Here is a 9,135-nt window from a genome sequence, read left to right as displayed (position 1 = left end):
AATTATTTCTGATCTATTATATAAGAAAACATATAAAATCTGACACAAAGTTGTTATGAAACAAAGGATATCATAAAAAAGTCTAAGAAAACCAAAAATATATGGGCTGCATAAATGTGACCAAAAAATGAAGTTGAAAAAGAAATAATAATGAAGGACCATTAATTAATATTGATGCCTATGAAGAGAAATAGTAAGTATATATAAAAATAGTATAATAGTAATAGTATACAGCATTTGAAAAAAAAAAAAAAAAAACTTTTGCTTTAACCTTAAGAATTTAGTCAAATAGATTGAAATATAAACACATAGTTTAAATAATTGCACATAGTTTAAATAATATACACATAAAATAGTCAAATAGTTTAAAAATATATACATAAAAAAAAAGAATGAGACTTTTAGAGAGTAACATTATTATCAATAAATAAGTTAAATTAAGAATAGAGTAAAAAGAAAAAAAGCTGAATATGGTACAAAATCAAAAATAAACAAAAATGCTTTTGCACCATTTCTTCTATCTTCGACACAGTTTAACACTTTCTGAAACTTTTGAAACCAAACAAAAATAATTGAAAAGACAGTGTGCACTGGATAAAAACTTTTAGCTTTAAAAGAAAGAAGGGAAAATGTATGACGCAATCGGGATTTTATAATGAGAAATTCCAAGGCAGATACGATAGTGAAAACAAGCAGTCATATTTAAAATCATTTAGTATTTTTACTGCTATTTGGTTTAAGATCATAATTTTGACATTAAAAGAAAACATTATTCAAGAATTACAATTTCCCAAAAAAATTCCAAAAATTATCATTAATTTTCTAAGAAGTTATTTGCCTTTGTATATGACTCTTTGAAAGGCTCGTGATCTACATGAAATGAATTAATAACTATTTACAAATCATGTTTACTTTATTTTAACAAAAATAAAATGAAATATATATATATATTGGTGAGAATTTGAAACTAACATCGGAAATGAAAGGAAAAAATAGGGAAAATATGCGTACGCTCATATGGCATTATGAAATCAAACAATTCTGTAATTCGATAACGAAAACGATAGGTTCTTCGCTATGTTAATCAAAACTCAGTCCAATATTGAAGAACTCATCTTTAAATCCCCAACCTTAATGGCAAACGATTGCCACAATTTTGGCGAACGTACTCTGTTTTGAAAGAAATATTAAGCAAACTCAATCTTAATATCACTCAGATATTACTAAGATAAAATTTATAACTGTCATAACTGCAAGATATAAAAATAATTTGAAATTGTAATTGTGTACAAGTAGTATTTTATTTTTCAGTTCAATTCACTATCCTGAAATGAATATGTTTCACCTCAAATGTTGGTTACATATTTCTTTTCTTTTTTTTTTTATTCATCGCTTTGTACCGTACACATTTGTATAAATTTACTAATTATTTTTTTAGCTCATTCTCTTCAAGTTGCTGTTTCAAACTTCATCATAAATTATTAGTGCTTATAAGAACCTTACAACTATGATAAGTAATAACGACCTTTGTTGCTTTTCCCATATTTCACCATTTCAGGGAAACCACTGAGAATATGAGGGTATTCAGCTGTCTCCTTAGGCCCCGATAAAACATTTAGAGGTTCTTAACGGGTAACGTAATTTTCTTGGGCCTTTGTTTTGGCAAATTCGAACCTCCTGAAAAGTTATAGATTAGACTTGGCTAACTGAAATGGAAATCAGGTAATTTTTTTTTATCTTAATTATTTGTGTGAGCTGTTTTATGTAGCAAATTCCCATAATCTGACAAAGCATTTTATTATTGATAGTTAATATAATAATGATATTTAAGTTGATAATCAATAAAAGAGTTTGTTAAAATATTAATAAAAAACAATATTATTATATTTAGATCGAAATTATTTGCATAATTTCGAACTAAATTTTGAAAACTTTAAAATGAAAAAAAATTTTAAATGCCCTCTTTGTTAAATAAATTTCAAATTATTTAAGGTGATTAAGGTTTCAGTCAGTTCCTATAATCAATATTAGCAGGTACTAAATGTTCTAATCTTCTTTCTAGTCAGATTATAGTTATTGGCATTTAGCAGGAACTTTCGTGCCGGAGCAAGAAAAGATTTTATTTCGTTTTTTACACATAAAACAATGAAAGGAGTTGCTTAGAAGGGGAAAAAATAGGAGGCCCAACTCACAAATATTCCTATTACTCTCGTTTTTAGATAACATTAAATAGTTATTTAGACCGTACAATATAATTTTCGATATTAATAAGTTCTCTATGAAGTGCGGTGTTCCTGTGGTATCGTTCTAATCATTTAATTACGGTTAAAAATTCCTATGTCCATATAACAACATACATAGGATCAATTCTAAACGGGATGTTATATTTACTAAACGAATATAAATCCCTTTCTAAATCGCGAAATTTTCATAATCCTGTTCTTTTGAAAAAGATAATAGTAGTCTCTGTGTCCTTTCTTTCTTTGTAGAATTTCTGATTAAAAATTTATTGAAATTTCAAGTGGATGATTCATCACTTACGGAAACATATATTTAAATTATTCAGTCCAAAATTTGTGATACCAAGACGCCTACTTTAAAGGTTGAGAACACTGCGAATGTGGGAAATAATTATTTCGCATTATCATATACTATTTAGTACCATTTGTTTCAGGTATGCTTTTGTTGTAAGAAATTATATCAGTTTTGGCGAAAAAGAAATTATAAATTTTGCGATCCTTCTTGGTATTTGTACTTATAATTGAATAATCCCACATCTAATGAGTTAAATATCGGTTTGAATTGAAATTAATCATAAATGCTATAATTATGAAATTCAATTAAAAATAAATTTTTTTCTGAACTAAACTATAGTTTGTGTAATTTCTGTGGGCGTTTCAAGGAAACTCGTTTGCCCTGCTATTCTCCCTTTCTCCTTGTCCGTTGCCATGGTTTCGACAAAGCTTGTTTTTTTTTTTTTTTTTTTTTTTTTTTTTTTCCCACAACAGTACGTTTCAGTAAGGACATTAAGCTGGCCTTACCTTAACAGCTGTGGCAAGGGAAAAAAAAAGAAAAAGAAAAAAAGAAAGAAAAGAAGAAAGAGATACTGAAGAAAAAAGACACTGTTATCTGCCACAGCTTTGCGACGCAAACAACCAGTAACGAGGTAAAAAACGTGACCTTGAACCGCCTACAGAAAATACATAGACTATAAAAAATGATGCATTGTATATAAAGAGCGCTAATGCCTGAGGGTGATCCTTGAGGAAGTCTTCAGGCTGGATTCATCATTTCTTTCTTTTTGAATTAAACGTAATGTTTATTTCTAATCAGTTTGAATTAAGTGTTCTTAAAATGCGCAATGATTGAATTGAAGGTGTATTTTGTATGAAGATTATATTAACTAATAGATAGAAATTTTCACGGAGAAATTATTAGTTAAAACCTTGCTTTTTTGTGTAATGCAGCATTTTTTGAAATATTTTTTTTTTTTTCCAGTTGAAAGGAACGCTATTCGAAAAAAGAAAATGTTCATTGATTACATTTCTTTCCTTCATGATAGTTAATATTCTATTATTTGACTATGTTTCTTTTCATCATTGTAATATTATATTACTTAAAGTTGAAAATGTTTGATTTTTTTCACCATATTCAGATAATTGAGATTTTAATTTTACCTAAGATTGGGCGCAACTGCAACATTCTAGACAAATCCAAGGACAGAGTGTATTCTCTATGGATGCCAGTTATTACGTTGAAATAAATTCTACACTGTCGGTCCTAGAATGTTGAGTTTTGGACTGATTATTCGTGCATTAGCATGAGAGTAATTTAAAAAATTAGCCAAAATATAAACTGAAATGATCCTGCTATATAATTCGTTCTGTAAACACAGTTACTAGAAGGATGCTAGAGATTCGAAAAACGATGATTATATTCTTCCACAACCACGACGGCATGACGATTATATACAAAACAAATATTCAGCGTATCTAAACTTTCCTTATTACTGAATATAGCATTGTTTTAGAGAGCAAGCAAATAATTTTATTTTCTTAGACGGCTTTCTAGTGCTTCTTCGAGATGTATTAAATTTTCAGTTTCTGAAGTTTTTCCACCTTTTTTTTCATAGAATCAAAGTTGCAACTAAAGACTAATTATAATGAGCAATCTTATGCATTATTAGTAAATTTCTTCTAGGTTATGATAGTTGGATGATGTACTACTAGAAAAATAATTGAATGTGACAATTTTTATTTCTTGAATAAATGTTTCAGAAACAAACGTTTTCATTGAAATTGCCGATTAGTCCTTCTAAAATTAAAAATGAGCATATCTCTGCAAATTTTGCATATAAAACTTAAAACTGTGCGTGGTTAGATGAATGAAAGAAACGTAATTTTCTCCTACAGTTAGTATTTTGGAAAATAAAACTAATTTCACTTTTCGTGGGTTATCATTGAATATATATATATATATATATATATATATATATATATATATATATATATATATATATATATATATATATTCATTGATCTCCCATAAAATTGCATTTGATTGTGTGTGTGTATATATACGTACGCACAAGCAAATTTTACACTTAAAAGACAAATCAAAATGTTCAACTGCATTTTGAAAATTCGTCATTTAGAGGAATAAAAAAAAATAGTTTATCAATTCTGACTCTTAAGTTCGTCTCGATAAATAAATAATAATAATAAAAAGGACTGGGTTGTTTGTAATTTTCAGTTCACAAACTCGTTTCATGGATCTGATCTGCCGAGGCTGCTTAATCGTATTACGCAATTTCAGCTTTAAAGAGACTTAAGGATTAAAATTATTGAAAAAAAAAGTAAAGAATTATTTTTAAATGCCCTGTTTAGAAGAATGAAATTAAATATTTTGCGGATTCTTTGTCTGAATATGTTACTGAATGCAACTCTCCTAAGACATTTTTATATTAACCCTTGTAGCACCCGCACTGTTATGCATCACCGGATGGGATGACAGATCTCTGCCTTAAGCGAACATTCTGGCAACCCCTGACACCGGAAACAGAGTATTTCAGGAGTTTTTCTTCAGTCTGTGTGCGGTTCCCTTGCTTGCATGTGAGGAACCCATGTTTACTTAAAGAATGTAATTTTTATAGAATTTTTTTAATTAAAATTTCTTTTAAGTTATTACTTGACTAATTTCTATACCCTTTATTTATTGAAGAGACTCTTAAATCTCCTCATTTTTCTCATGGCATAGAGCATTAATAGAAATATTTTGAGATCCACTGGATTATTATAGTCCAGTTTCACAAAGCGTTATTTTCATTTCATGGATGGCGGCACAAGTGTGCGGCACTATTTGAAATATATGTCTCATTACGAGGAAGATATGAATGCTTTTAGGGAAGTTGAGCCAAAACAGCATTCAAAGTGTGTAGAATGTAATATATTCCTGCCTGTAAATGATATTTTCTTTTTTTTTCGAAAATCATAAGAAATCTGCTTTCTGATCACAAAAAAAAGTAATAAATAAAAAATATTAAAATTTTCTTTTCTATATTTTGAGCAAAATTATTGTGCAATTTATAATTAGTTAATGTTGATCTAATTTCTCATCAGAATGTTTGCTTCTATTTTACGCTGCTCTCCTGCTGCTAACAGATGCATGTCTCTTTGCTCTAATTCTGCAATGGATCATGATGAATAATTTTAACACAGGAAAGATGGTGAAAAATCATTTAAGACAAACAACAGCAAAAAAAAAACAAATAAATCAAGACGATTAAAAATTCTGGACATTGCTTTTCAAAGTGAAAATTAACATTCAGTTGAAGAAACAGAGTCCGAATTTCTTAATTAACTTGTCTCTTTTTTTTCCTTCATTGTCTTAAATCATTATCAAATCACATATTTGATCAAATACTTTGTGAATATTGTTTATATATTTAAAGAAACATGTACCGTGGTATCTTGCGTAATAAGTGTAATTCATTACAGAATCGTACTCGAAAGAATGCTACATCCTCGTTGCGCGCAAACCGGGGAAAAAAAAATCCAGAGAAAACCATGTAAAATAGGACAATCTATTCCATTTCAGAAAAAAAAATATATATATATTATTATATAAATTACTATTTTTAATGCATGGCTTTTATTACAAGAAATCTGTCTAAAGACATTTGTCTTATGATACGCTTCGAAACTTGTCGAAAATGATGCACAGCATTATTCGTAAATTAATTAGGAGTGTGTATAGCTACTACCTTATCAGGGTGATAAGAGAGTAGCTTTCAGCATCTCCCTTATTTCACTGGAAGGCTGCTGCTCTGTTGAAGCTATTATTTTCTTCTTTCCAGATCAAATATCCTCTGCAACTTCTTGCTGCGGTAAAGAATACATTTCCATAAGTTGTTCCGGAGTTCTTTCTATATTCTTCGGTCACCTCAATGATGTCGTTGCTATCCATCTTTGGCCACATAATCCTGACTTTTATTTTTCAGAAAGAAAAAAATTTAATGTGTATGCGCAAAATATAGTATATTTCTTCTTTCATAATTCAAAGTCAGATGTATAGGAAAATGCATAAAAATTACATCTGAATACCATTAAGACTCAGAAGAATATCGGCATTGAAGTACGTTGAATTTCAGTACGTCTCTAAAAGAAGCTAAAAGACGAGAGGTTTTCTATATAAATCTGTTCAGTTTTGATTTGCTACAAATTAGAATTTTTTTTTTCTTTTTTTTTTTTTTTTTTTGCAATATAATCCTATTTTTTTGTTACATTTTGTCAATACCATAAAAAATACCTAATTATTATATCACACATCATAACTAAATCTTTCATTTATTGTTCATTTGGTGTCAAATCGTGCTTGGTTTTTAATTTCGCTAAAATTCAGCTTAATTCTATTGCAACATCAAGATATCTCTCTACATAGATTACATATTCATCTGAACTTGAAATAAAAACTGATTTTCAATATACATTTTCATTTTTCAATCATTGACAAAAATTACATTCTGCATTTTATTTACACAACTGTTTAATAATTGTGTAAATATTTAAGAAATTATTTGTAAATTGCTATAATTTCATTTTATTTACAGCATGATGAGTCTAATTTTTATTATTAAGAAGCTTTTTTTTTTTTTTTTTTTTTTTTTTACATTTCATAGCTGTTTACTTTCATTTTGTTTTGTTAAATCCTCTCCTTTTTTCATGGATTTGATTATTTGTCATATTTTATATGATACCAAGTATCATAAATGATCTACATAAAAATTAAATTGGACTTTATGCCACTAAAAACTTAAACTAACTGATTGATTTTGCTCCTAGATCAACAGATTGGCCTAATGTTTTAAAATCTGCTTAATTTTGAATTACTAAGAATTTGGAATATTTAATTTTTAGCACAATAAGCTTGTTTCTTTGGTACATTTCGACGAATACCACATATCAAAGATAATTTACTTAATTATTATATAACACATTTTCAGTGAATGTCTCCTTAATTGTTCATTTGGTGACAAATCATGTTTAGTTTTTAATACCACTAAAATTCAACTTCATTCCATTGCAATATAAAATTTCTCTCTATGCCGATTACATAATCATTTGATCTTGGAATAAAAACTGATGTTCAACACACATTTTTATTTTCCAATTATTGATTTAAATTACACATCCTTGATGATCTCATTTATTCTTCATATGGTGTCAAAACTTCATTAGTTTTTAATTTTTGTTTTGAAAATTCAGTTTTATTCAATTGCAATATAAAGTTTTCTCTTTATGTAGATTACATATTCATTTGAAATTGTGTCAAATGAAACAATTTAGAGCAAAATTCACTTACTTGTCGGAAAAAAAAAAATTGATATTCAAGACACATTTCAGTTTTTAATTATTGACGTCAATTACATTCTGCCTTTTTATTTCAACATTTGTTTAAAAGTTCTATGAATATTTAAGATATTATTTGCAAATTAATATTATTTCCTTTTATTTTAGCATGATGAGTGATTTTAATACTTGAAGACTAAATATTCTTATAATACTGCAAATATGGCTTCATTTAAATTTTGCTTTGCCAAATATTTAAATTCGTATATTCTCTATTTAAATGGATTTGTCTGTTATATTTTATACGATACTAAGAAACATAAATAATTTACATCAATATTAAAAATTAATATCAGAATAAAACTGAGATTATAGCAAAAATTCAAATTGTAATAACAATTTGTCAAGCGTTTCTTAATCTCCCAATAACACTTTACATTTTTTATTATTAAGCAGTATAAGAATAAATATTTTCTGTTTTTAAATTTCAAAAAACGGAGAAAAAATGTACTCAAAGAAGAAACACAATTTGCCTTAATATCGCAAAGGTATGATTGAAAATTTGAAATAAAAACAAATAGACTTAGAAGTATTTTCTTTATTGCCAACATTTTAAGTAAAAAGTACAATTACAAGTACAATATTAAACTGAGAATAATGAGATCTAATATTCTGCTACAGCAGCAACAAGAATAAAGAATGAAAATTACAAACAGAAAGTGTCAAGTAGCAAAAAACATTGATTTTATACCATAAATTCATGATTTGTTGTATCAAGACACATTCTCGAATTCATGAACAAAGGTCCAATTCATAATTCATGTAACTTTTTTCTGATCCCTTACATTAGAACAGATTTAAATATGAACAGAAAGTGCTAATTAAATAAAAAAAAAATGAAAAAAATGAAACACCAACAAAAATATACATACCTGATTAATGTCTTAAGATTAGTTTAGCTCCCTCTTTGCATTTCAACCAAGTCCCTTTCATACCTATTTATACCAATGAAAGGAAAGAAAACAAATTTTTAAATTCAACATGCAGTATTGTTAAAGAAATGTAAAACACATACACATCAGGACACAAATAATTATTTTTACAAATTCAGAGACTTAAAAATTTACATATCAAATTCCATTCTCAGTTTTTCGAAATACAGATTAATTATTAAGTTTATCAGCGAGAAAGCAGATTTCATTCTGCATTGACGTTAGTATGTAACAGAGATTTTAGATATAATTAAAATTCAAATGTAATAACAACTGAACATACTTTTCTTGATATA

General features: G+C 27.5%; 1 long non-coding RNA gene across 1 annotated transcript in view; it reads right to left on the bottom strand.

Moving 5' to 3' along the window:
* Positions 1-8,457: 8,457 nt before the first annotated feature.
* The window catches only part of LOC129960691 (uncharacterized), a 279,121-nt gene continuing 278,443 nt past the window's right edge, over positions 8,458-9,135 (bottom strand). Inside the window, exon 3 of the long non-coding RNA XR_008783665.1 lies at positions 8,458-8,842. This is a non-coding gene — a long non-coding RNA (uncharacterized LOC129960691). The remainder of the gene's footprint in view (positions 8,843-9,135) is intronic.

This window comes from Argiope bruennichi, chromosome X2 (genome assembly GCF_947563725.1).
Source record: "Argiope bruennichi chromosome X2, qqArgBrue1.1, whole genome shotgun sequence".
In the NCBI taxonomy this organism is placed as follows: Eukaryota; Metazoa; Arthropoda; class Arachnida; order Araneae; family Araneidae; genus Argiope; species Argiope bruennichi.
Note: the sequence above shows the minus strand (reverse complement) of the source record. Positions and strands in the feature narration are given on the sequence as shown.